Raw genomic sequence first — 12,067 nt, forward strand, 5'->3', positions numbered from 1 at the left:
CCTGACGAGTTCATTAGCTGGAAGAAAAATTGATGACCTCGTTAGTTCTGCACATTGGTTCACTTAGGACAAATCGGAGCTTTAGAATGTCGCTCAACTCAGACCCAGAGTGGGACAAGGTCTCACTCTCAGGACTGTTTGGATACACCGTGCCCTTGGTGTGGGTTGCTCGGGGAGTTTCTGTTTGAAATAGTGTCTTTTCCAATGTAAATATCCCTCTCTTAGGTTTTCCCTCATCTGCTCAGTGAGGAATACACCACTCCCTCACGGGGCCAAAGGCAGGCTCACCTTCTCTCCACACCCACCCTGAAATTTTTCTCTCTGCCACCCACTGAAATCTTGTCATCCACCAGGGCTTAGTTTACTTCCAGGCCCCACCTCAAGGCACGAAACAGTCACTGCATCCTCAGGGTCATAACTCAGGTGAATTTGGAAACAGCATGAGTTGGGATCTCAACCAAAGGACCAGGAGAAGAGGAATAAATCAGGACAAGGTCGGGAGAAAGGCATGGAGTTGCAGGGACTGCTGGGCTCTATACATTTAGCCAAGGATCTGAAACACTGAGTCTGCAGAAGCAGAAGCTGTGGCTGGTTCTGGTGCTGTCCAAGGGACCCATTTTTGCAAGGAGAACATGGTGGTCACAGGGACCTGGGTGGTAGGTGATCCTGAGGGTCAGGGGCAGAGGTTGAAGGATTGTGGTCCTGGGTGATGCTCTATTCCTTCTTCCTCAAATGTTCTTCTTTCTCCTTCTCTAACTTCACCCTATTTGCCTAACAAACTCGTACTGAGTTTTTAAAACTCAGCTTGTTCTAGAAAGTCTTTCCTGTCATCCTCCCTAATGTTGTTGGTCACTCCCATGCTTGTGTTAGCTCTCCATCTTGATCACATTTTTAGGGCTGCATTTGTCACACGGTGTTGTGATTATTCATGAAAAGATAGGTTTCCTTGGCCTTCCAGAGAGCTCTTGAGACTACAGATTTTGTTTCTTTCTCCCTTGCATCTTCAGTGCCTAGCTGCCATCCAGTAGACATTAAATAGTTATCTGTGAACTAAAAAGATGAATGAATGGTGACACCAGCTTGCAGCTGCTGAGTGAGTTCACATAAGAGGTGGGAGAGGATGGGCACAGTGGAGCCTCTCGGCTGCTGCAGATGTCCAATGCTTCACGCCGTTACTACTGAATGACAGAGTGGAGTGTGATACCAGGACACCAAGGCAAACGGCAAGTCCCAGGGCCTACTAGCGGGGTATCTTGTATAATAAAAATGTGGATTTGGGTTTTGACGGAGTTGTTGTTAAATGTTTTTGACACACGGTAACGTTGTTGACACTGGTTCAGCTGCTGCTTTACACTGGTTGATTGTGTTTATACTGGGTAATCGCTTCAATAGCTTCTTTTTAAATTTATTTTGTTTTTTTAAATTTAGATATAATTGACATAAAACAGTATCTTAGTTTCAGATATACAACATAATGATTTAATATTTGTATATGTTGTGAAATGATCACAATAACCCTAGTTAACATACATCACCACAAATGGTTACAAATTTATTTTCTTGTGATAAAAGCTTTTAAGATTTACTCTCTTAGCAACTTTCAAGTATACAATATAGTATTATTAATCACCATTCTGTACATGACAACCCTATGATTTATTTACTTTGTAACTGGAAGTTTGTAATTTTTTACCCCCTTCACCCATTTTGCCTTCCCCCCAGCTGGCTTCCTGCAACCACCAGTCTGGTCTCTGTATCCATGAGCTCTGTTTGTTTCTTTTAGATTCCATATGTAAGTGATATCATACAATATTTCTCTTTCTCTGTTTGTCTTATTTCACTTAGCTTAATGCCCTCAAGGTCCATCCATGTTGTCACAAATGATAAGATTCCTTCTTTTTCATGGCTGAATAGTACTCTATTGTGTATGTATACCACAATTTCTTTATCCATTCATCCATGGATGGTCACTTGGGTTGCTTCCACATCTTGGCTATTGTAAATGATGGTGCAATAAACACGGGGGGTGCAACAAGTCACTGTTTTCATTTCTTTAGGTAAATACCCAGAAGTGGAATTTCTGGATTGTATGGTAGTTCTATTTTTAATGTTTCGAGGAAACCCCACACTGTTGTCCACAGTGGCTGCAGTTTACAGTCCCACCAACAGTGCACAAGGCTTCCCTTTCCTCCACATCCTCACTAATATTTGTTATTCCTTATCTTTTGGATAATAGGCATGAGGTGATATCTCATTGTCGTTCTGATTTGCATTTCCTTGATGACTAGTGATACTGAGCATCTTTTCATGTACTTGTCGCCATCTGTATGTCTTCTGTGAAAAAATGTCTATTCGGATCCTCTGCCCATTTTTAAATTGGATTGTTTGTTTTTTGCAATTGAGTTGTATGAGTTCTTTATATATTTTGAATATTAACCCCTTATCAGATATGTAATTTGCAAATATTTTCTTCCATTTGGTAGGTTGGTTGCCTTTTAATTTTGTTGATGGTTCCCTTTACTGTGCAGAAGCTTTGTAGTTTGATGTAGTCCCACTTGTTCATTTTTGCTTTTGTTGCCTTAATGCCTTCTTCTTTTCCCTGTGTTTTCCATTTTAAAAAAATGGTGGCAGCACACAGACACATGGCTTATTGCTGGGCTAAATCCAGACATTTGGAACATTGCAAGCCAGCCTGGGGCCTATATCCTAAGGCCATGCTCATCTGGGAGAGAATGTCAAAGATCATTTGTTTATACAGAACAAAACCCCCCTCAAACTAATGTAAATTTTAAAAGACAGTGCAGGAAGTTTCTGCGACAGTCACTGGGACAGTTTGGAGACTCATCTGTTGAAGTAATGGATCTCCTTTCTGGATCTCATCATTTACAGGCCCCTTGGGCATGTGGCTGCTTCTTTCTGGCCCTTTACCAGTAGCCTGGATAGAGGCTACTTCTGCAAAAGCGCTTGTGTGAGAATCTATCCTGGAGCTGGCAGAGAGTCTCAAAGTAGCAGGGCTGTCCTTTCCAGGGGTCAAGTTCAATAAAGATTAACCTGGAAGAGAAACTGGGAACTTCTCTGCTTGCCAGGGAAGCTCATTTAGAAGTCATAACTTAGAAGTGAGTTCAAAGAAAGAAACTGGGACCAAGATGGAGTAGACTAAAATGGTCTAGGAGAACAAGAGCAAGGCAAAATCAAGGAAAAATATAGAGGATAGTAACAGGTTGTACAACAGGAAATGGAAATGGCTTTTCTTTGTGAAGTGCTCTTCAGTTTACAGAGCACATTCCTGTACATTGGTTGCCCAGTGAGTTCCCTAGGGTTGGAACTGAGTCCAGTTCAAATCTGTATTCCTTCAAATCCCTCTCACCAGTAATGCCCACTCTGGTACAAAGCAGGTGTCTGGCAAATGGAAACACTCAGTCCTTATGGTAAGACTATGAGGCAAATATGACATAAAGTTGTCCCACTTGATGGTAAAGGAAATAGAGTCTCAGAGTAGACAAATGACATACCCAGGAACATACAGATAGTAAATGATGAAAACAGGACTCAAACCCAGTACGTTTTTCTCCTGGCACAGTTGTCTTTCCACAATACCATGAGGAAATGAACTAGCCTTAAAGATCAGGGAGTGTGAAAGAGAACATATGGGTGGGGAATAATTTTGATGGATATTAACTGTTTTGACAAGATGCCTTTTAACTGCATTTTAACCCTTTTGTGGTACACTTAGAAATTAAATTGTAAATTTTTGCAGTAAGGACCTTGTCTTTCAGCGCCGCCCCCCCCCCACGGTACCCCCCTCCCCCACAGTGGGGTGATATCCTAGAATATCTGTAAAGAGAGGGTAGGAGCTTTGTTTCATTAAAACAAATCTGCCATCCACTTTCCACTGAGCTGGTTACAAAGACACCTCTTTAACACTCAGCATCAGCGTGACATATGGTTGCATAGCTTTCTAGGGAATTTCAAGGATTTTGTTCACAACCAATTAAGCTCACCTGTTCTTTCTCCCCCGTAGGAGCTGGAACAGGCAAAAAGGGTTAATGTGCTTTTCCAAAGCAGTGTTCCCCTAGCACGTATCAAATGCTACTCGCACCTCTTCCTTGCCTCCCCCTATAAATGTTAACTAGGCAGGAGAGGTTTGATGCTGGCGGAAAGGAATCAGGTTTCCATATTTGACAAGCTGACAAGTGGAGGAAATTCATGGATTATACGGCTAGGAGCAATAGCTTTCTAATTTGTTATCCTGCTTCTTATCCACAGTTTTTTCTTTTTCTTTTTCTGAAGCCTACCTATGTCGCAGGGCATAGGTAAGTGGCCTGAATCTCCTTTCCATCTCGCTTTGGCTGCTCTGTTTCTAACGAGCCACGATCTTGGAGCCCTTTCTTAGTAAGGTCTGTGTGCTGCTGGATGTCTTTGCCTCCTTCCCCTTCTACCTGCTGGGGTGTTCTGGGCCACTCTCTCCACCTGGAGAGAGTTTGCTCTATGGACAGGTGCCTTTGACAGAGCACAAAGCCCCTGCTGTGTGTGTGCCACATTTTCCGCCACCCTGAGCATCCGTTTCCTAAAAACAATCTTGAGAATTTAGCTGGAGTGGTGTTCCCCTCTGGGCTGCTCTGTGACTCAGCCTGTCACCAGAGAGGATTTGGGACAAGCAAAGCTGCTGCCCCTAGGCTTTGGGGAATTGCTGTTCTGCATTAGAGGTTTACACTGAGGTGATAAAACTTCCTAAGACCCTCTTAAGGAAACGGGGTGGTGGTTAGTATGAGGAGTCATGTGGTACTACCGTGTTTCCCCAAAAATAAGACCTAGCCAGACAATCAGCTCTAATGCGTCTTTTGGAGCAAAAATTAATATAAGACCTGGTATTATATGCTATGCTATCATGTTATGTTATGTTATGTTATGTTATGTTATGTTATGTTATGTTATGTTATGTTATGTTATATTATATTATAGACCCAGTCTTATAGTAAAGTAAGACCTGGTCTTATATTAATTTTTGCTCCAAAAGACGCATTAGAGCTGATTGTCCAGCTAGGTCTTATTTTTGAGGAAACACGGTAGAACTGGTACCGGAAGCTGACAGCTACCACGAACAGAGGCTGCCACATGACTTAGGCACTTTCCCAGTTTCCCAGTGAGATTGGTTTGGTTAATTACTGTTGCCTCCAAAGCACCTCATGGAGTCACCTGCTGGCTCACAGACAGACCACTCTTGTGTCAGGTGCCCTTCTCGTCTCCAGTCAGTGGTTGTCCCTGGGTAAGGAACAGTCTGTGCTGCCTCTCTCATAAGGGAGCTGAGGACAGGGCAATCCTAGCCAGAAGATGACAATGGGCATGTCATGATCAGAACAAATAGCCCGTGACTCATGCAGAGAGCCAGTGGGGGAAGGAGGAGAGTTGACAAAGAAGGTGGCTTTGTTTGCCACCGGAAGCCATGTAAGACCTGGGACTGGAATGGACACAGCTGGCTTATAATGTAATTCTTTTCGTTACCACAAAATAGTTATGGAATGCCCCTCTCTCTTTTACATGTCCCTTGTGACTTTTTTTTAAACTTTTATTTATTTAAGTGTGTTTTTCCAGGACCCACCAGCTCCAAGTCAAAGTAGTTGTTTCAATCTAGTTGTACAGGGTGCGGCTCACAGTGGCAAACTTGATTGAACTGGCAACCTTGTTGTTAAGAGGACCGCACTCTAACCAACTGAGCCAACCGGCTGCCCCCCTCGTGACTATTTTTGATAACTACTGTCCCCTTCAAGCCTGCCCTTTCTGATCATTTAAATTAGATCTTATATGCATAATAATTATAGTACATGTCTGTTTCTGCTTGTCCCACTTTTCCTCCTTCATGTTTTAATAGCACTTCCCAGTTTTCCTTTGGGGGATCATCCCCCACTGTTAGTCCACTTTCTTCAAGTGAAGCTGGTCCCATTCCCATTTCCAACCGGCCAGTCCCATCCTCTTGGATATGGTGATTGGTTTGGGAATGGCCACATGGCCCAAGCCTGACCATTAAGAAGCTGCCTGCTACTTTAGTTAACATTTTGGGAAAGAGAGTGTCTTTATTTCTGAAATTGCAGGCTCTAAGGTCCATACCAATGTGGAACTGCTGGGGGCATTTTTGACACCATGTTGGCTAAAGAGAGCTAAAGACATTGTCCTGATGAAATCATTTAAGTCCCTATATTTAGTCAAGTCTAAAAACAGCTAAGCCTCTGGACATCTCAATGATACGAGCAAATAATCTACTCCCCACACCCCATTTTTATGTCTAAAGCCAGTTTCAACGCATTTCTGTCATTTCCAACCATGAGTTCCAGTTGATACAAAAATATTCCAAGAGGATGAATGTTGGGGGACTGAAGGAAGAGATTTGTCCTCTGCCCAGTCCCAGGGTTATGAGTAGGTGGGGTCGGTCTGATTCTACAAACCCAAAGGAAATCTCAGTCCTGGAGAATGAGTTCTAAGGCTTTGGTGAGCATCTGGGATGCAAGGATTCAGGTAACTCTTCCACCCTCTGTCCACTCCCCACCAGCGTGTGGGCTCAGTCAGTGGTGCTGGGTTGGCTTTTTGATGTGGACTCTTAGAGAAGAGTCTCCCTCTTATAATGCACCTCTTTGGATTCCCTTTGTACTTAGGCTCTGAGAGTCCCGGCCACGTTGCCTCATGCTAAGGGACTGTTTCCTACCTTGTAAATGGTGTGAGAAGATGGCTCTGGACTGCCCTCCATGCAGGAGCAAGTCCTGTCCTCAGAGTAGACTCCACAGGCAGTTAGTTTTAGGCTTGGGAGAAACACTGCCTCTTCTGTTCCTTTGGAGATCTCATCTTTCCTGGTCATAGAATCGTAAGATCTTATTAGGGTATAAGCCAAGGGGAAAGAGGTCAGTTTGGCATCTCGCCTATGAGTCTATTAGCCCAGTCACCACAAAGCCCTCTCTGCTATCCTACTCCTCTGCTCTGACTGTTCCTCGTCAGTATCCTAGTGGTACAGCTACTTGCAATTGCCACTCTGCTAACAGTACATGGGAGAATTCCAGTGTCTGGGCCAAGGCTCTACTCCCGGATGTTCCCAAGCCGGGGAGATTTCTCTTCTCCCTGACTCTGCTGTTCTTTGTCTCCCAGGCCTCCACAACATTATTTGTGCTCAGAGTCTCGCACCATCTTTCCTGGAAGTAGCTCCTTCCACTTCGGAACCCACCCATCTCCTCTAGGGCTGAAGGCCCATCTAGGGGAGTGAGGACAGGTGGCCCACCATCTCCTTAAAAGCCCCATCTTTCTCCTTTACACATAATAACCCAAATACACAAACAACTAATGTAAATAAACAGCCAACGTCCAGCTCTCAGGCTGGAATCAGGTGGAACAACAGTCATTCCAAGAAAACCCTGACCACAAAGAAGCCCAGGAGCTTGAAGAAAGTGTTTACTTTTTAGTTAACTACAGAATCTACTTTTCAAATGTCAAAATGCTTACAGAAAAAAGTTGCTTATTGTTCACTTGTTAACAAAGGGGTCTTTCTACCATCAAGGCAAGTGTTTTTTTTTTCCAGTGGTGAGCTAATTTCTCTCCCTATTAAACAATGATTCTCTGCTCTTTCTCTCTCTCCTGCTTACAGGCACTTATTAACATCCCACAGGAAGTGGTGTTTATATAGGGCTCCTTGATTGACGAATTCCGGGGAATGAACCTTCTTTATAGGATGTGGGGCTGTGCTCAAAAACACCCTGTGTGTCAAATAGCCAAGCTGCCCACGCAACCCTCAGTGCACAGCTCCTGTCTGGCACTGCCACGCTGAAGGTAAGGGGACAAAAGTTGTTGGTCATTCGTTGTTCCGTTTCATGTTCATCCTTCCATCTCCCCTAGGTGGGGATGGTCCATCTCTCAGTCTTTCTTCCTGCTCCCTGTTCTCTGTCTCCCTCTTCCTCTCTCCTCCCCAAATTCTTTTGTCTCCTCCACCCACCCACACTTTACAACAGCAAAAAATGAAACTAATTTACACTGAAGATTTAATTAAACCAAACATTTGCTTGTTAAACTGAATTGTAGAAAAATAGGATTCTCTAACTCCTGTTAAAGGAATCCCAGGCACTAGATAGATTTCAGCAAGCAGGTAGAAAGGTGTTGTGGAAAGGAATGAGTCCCTTGAATTGGCACAAAGTCTACTCAGCTGTCTATGATTGCAGATAACGAAAATGTAGACCTTTGCCACCATCACTGGGTAGGACCTGGAGAACTGATTCAAGACCTCTTTATCCTCTAACCTTGGTCCATTGTCCAGTAGAGAAAATCCAAACCCAGGATCAGTTTTTGTGGAGCTTGATACTTATACAATCTGGAGGATGGGAGGGGGCTGACCAAAAATTACAAAATTACAGATATAAAATTAGGTATGAATGGTTATATTTATTTAGAATAATAATTGAAATAAAAATAAATGATAAATTTTAAACTATCACAAGCATCACAAAATCGGGAAAAATAACATTAATTAGAAACTCATTAGCTACTTGACATTTTTATAATACTTTCCCCCCAATATTTCCTAGCTGCAAACACTTTGCCTCCTCAAATGCAATATTTCTATAAAGAACCTTAAAGATAATTTCATTTAATGTGATTGACCAAAAATTTTTCTCTTATTGACCATTTAGAAAATCTTTTTTTTCAGCTTTGCAAATAGTTATTGGTAATGTCACATATATTTTTAGGATTCTTTTTAAATTTAGGAAAAATCTCACTCAGTTTCTTTCATTTAAAACTTCTGACCATTTCAAATTTTGTTGTGCAAGGACTCATCTTAAATATTCTCTGAAGTGATACCATGCATTAACCATTCTGCTGTAAAAGTCCTCATTATGGGCACATAGTATATGGATATTGTGTTATCGTCATTCACGTTGTATTTTATAGAGATACATAAAATGTATGACTGGATTCAGTATTTTTGAGGAAAAGCATAAAGCATTCGACATGTCACGTAGCTGTTCGCAGTACTGCTAATGGTTTGTGCCTATCAACACAAGGATTCTTATATATCCTAAGTCATGCAATTCTTACCAAAATTCTAGAAAACATAGTAATTGTGTACCCTGAATTACCGAGTTTATTGTTGACAGGAGATCCAACTTCCGTTCTGAGTAAGTGGTGATGGGAACTGAATACTCTTCTTACAATTTTCCACATCTGATGATGGGAAGATTTCTTCACGTAATCATTTTCTGCATTTCTCCTTTCTTACCCACATATGTCTGGTGTCAGGTGGCCAAGGATGTAGTCATATGGCTCTAGCACCTCCTGCTCTGCATCTTTATGAGTCAGCAAAGTGAGCAATAGGAGTATTCCTGGAAGACATACCTATACTAGTGTGGTAAGTGATACTGGCATAGCTCTACATGGAAGAGACTCTGAACTACATGAATATAAACCACTGAGCCCAATCGAAATGGATCACTAACTCAACTTCCCCTTAGCTGGATCCCTAAGACGCTCATGACGACTTTAGCACCACGTAACACGAGGATCAGTATGAAAGGAGGGTCCGAGTGAAAGAGGGGAAATCAGGTGAGAAAGATATGGCATCTTAAACCACTTATTAACCATTTATAGCTAAAATATCTTACTTTTGCAAAGGTTATAAACACATATGACCATGTGAACAAATTGCTAGATTCCATCCTGGGGTCTTGGACAGGCTTTGCAAGTGAGGGGCACTGAAGCTTAATTTCCGTTAGCATCACAACTAATCTGCCTCTGCTTGTGAATTGCAGGACATGGCTAAACCAATGTGCCACTCCCTCTTTACCTGCTTTTTCCTTGACCTGGAAGACCCCTGCATTAACATGAGTCTGAAGGCTCCTTCCTCCAAACTGCCTGCCTGGACCTGTACTCCCTCTGCAGCCATCAGCCTTCTCTCCTGAACCCAGGTCAGCCCCCCCCCACCCCCAATCTCTCCTGACCTCAACATTCCGTTGTCTTTACTCCAAGAATACCAGGTACAATTTTTTATTGTTCCATTTGTTTTTTTTTCATGAGTCATCAATGATGTTTTTTTACACTGCAAACCTCATTTTATTTCTGCCTATATTCTATTTTCTGCCTATATTAATTCTGCTTCTAGGTTTGAGCTTTTTGACAAAGAGCATCCTTACTGTTTCATGGTATATTACTCTGCTGGGATCTGGTAGAGCTCTTGGCCTCCATGTTAGGGACATCTACTTTGCTGTTGTCCCTCAGGGTTGTTATTTGTTGTTGTTTTCATGTGTCTCTGAATTATTGATGCAGTGAATTAGTCAGGACTCTTTCAGTCACCAGTGATGGACTTCCCAACTCAACATAGCTTGAGCAAATAAAGGGGAATATTTTTGGCTCTTGTCCAAGGTTAGTTCTGAGTTCGAGTACAGTTGGATCTAAGCGCATAGGCAGTGTCGTCTTCTTTCTTTTATCTCTTTATCTCTTGGCTCAGCTTCTCCCTGTGTGTTGGCTTTATTTTCTTCTTCTGTAGATGGGCGGTGAGGTGCATGGCTGGTAGCAGCTCCAGGCTTACATTATCATAGCTTATGATGTAAGAGGAAAGAGATACCCTGCTTTTTTTGACGTGTTCTATTAAATCCTGTGGAATGACTGATTGGTTTTTGCCTGGGTCCCATGCCCTTCTCATGGGCTGATCCCTACAGACAGGGCCTGGCGAACCAGGACTGGCAGCGCTTGCCTACTCCTACCTCCAGGGAATTGGACACCACCGTTGGCACCAGCTCCTCACGTCTCATGATTGGAGTGGGAAGAAGTCCCTCAAATGAACAGAGAGGCAGCCCAGATAAATTGAAACCACATGTATTCTCTACACATAGGTAAAGCTAAATAGCGACATACAAAAATGTTTTACATTAGAATTGACATAATGTCTTCCTTGCTTCCCTAAATTTGCAATTTCATTCAATCAGTGTGAAAGTCATTTAAAACTAGCCTAGTACACAGGATCTCTGGTAATCTATTATTCTCCTATACAGCTGACCCTTGAACAACATAAGAATTAGGAGCACGGACCATCCCCCTTCACAGTTGAAGATTCATGTACAACTTTTGACTCCCCAAAAATTTTACTGGGAGCCAACTGTTGACCGGAAGCCTTACCCGTAACGTGAACAGTCGATTAATACATATTTTGTATGCTATAAGTATTATACACTGTATTCTTATAACAAAGTAAGAGAAAATAAAATGTTATTAAGAGAATCATAAGGAAGAGAAAACACATTTATAGTATTTATTGAAAAAAGTCCACATACAAGTGGACCCATGCAGTTCAAACCCATGTTGTTCAAGGGTGAGCTGTAGTTCAACTAGGTCCTTGTTGTATGTCAGTTTCCCAGGAAACAGATTCTGAGGCTATGAAATTTATGTGCACGAGAAGAGTGAAGGGAGGAGATTTGGGCAGAGGAACTGAACTGCAATGTAGTTGCAACAGAGGCTTCAGGAGATCTTATGGGAGCTTTGGAACTAGGATGGCCCTTCAGAGTTGTCCTAAATGAGGCAAGGGAGGGCAGGGCTTTATATCCTCCTTTGATCAGCCATTGAACGGAGGCTGCCCCCAGGAGCAGTTCTGTGGCTGAAAGCTGTTCCTGGAGAGGACTCAGCTGTGAGCCAACAGTCCCAGCAGCTGGGAAAGTGCATTGCTAGATCCTGAAGGGGGATGTGAGTAGTGCTCTATTGTGTCCACTTTAGTAGATTTACAAAGAGTGGAAAAGAGTTACATAATTCTAATATTTAAATATTAAAGGCTAAGTGTGGCTAGATATGCCCTTATACATGTTATCACTTGATATATTTCTTTATAATCACAGATGTTGAGTTGTACAGTTGAGAATCCATATTTTAAACTGTTTCTTCCAATGTGATAAATCTTTTTTGATGTTTTAAAATGAATGATGTAAATGCGAATTCTGATAAGTTCTATAGAGACATTATAAAAAAGACTTAAAGATGCAAAGCAGGGAAATTCTGAGAGCTCATGTTATGTTGCTGCCTTATATGTGTATGTGGAACCCTAACTTCCTGTAAA

The 12,067-nt window shown here is 42.3% G+C and overlaps 1 long non-coding RNA gene across 2 annotated transcripts in view; it reads left to right on the plus strand.

The window, feature by feature from the left end:
- LOC109447651 (uncharacterized) overlaps positions 1 to 12,067 on the plus strand; it is a 225,395-nt gene that overhangs the window by 113,089 nt on the left and 100,239 nt on the right. For both annotated transcript variants that reach the window (XR_012494741.1, XR_012494742.1), the window contains 4 exons: positions 7,625 to 7,806; positions 9,268 to 9,376; positions 9,480 to 9,570; positions 9,777 to 9,932. This is a non-coding gene — a long non-coding RNA (uncharacterized LOC109447651). The remainder of the gene's footprint in view (positions 1 to 7,624; positions 7,807 to 9,267; positions 9,377 to 9,479; positions 9,571 to 9,776; positions 9,933 to 12,067) is intronic.

This window comes from Rhinolophus sinicus, linkage group LG03 (genome assembly GCF_036562045.2).
Source record: "Rhinolophus sinicus isolate RSC01 linkage group LG03, ASM3656204v1, whole genome shotgun sequence".
Taxonomy (NCBI): domain Eukaryota; kingdom Metazoa; phylum Chordata; class Mammalia; order Chiroptera; family Rhinolophidae; genus Rhinolophus; species Rhinolophus sinicus.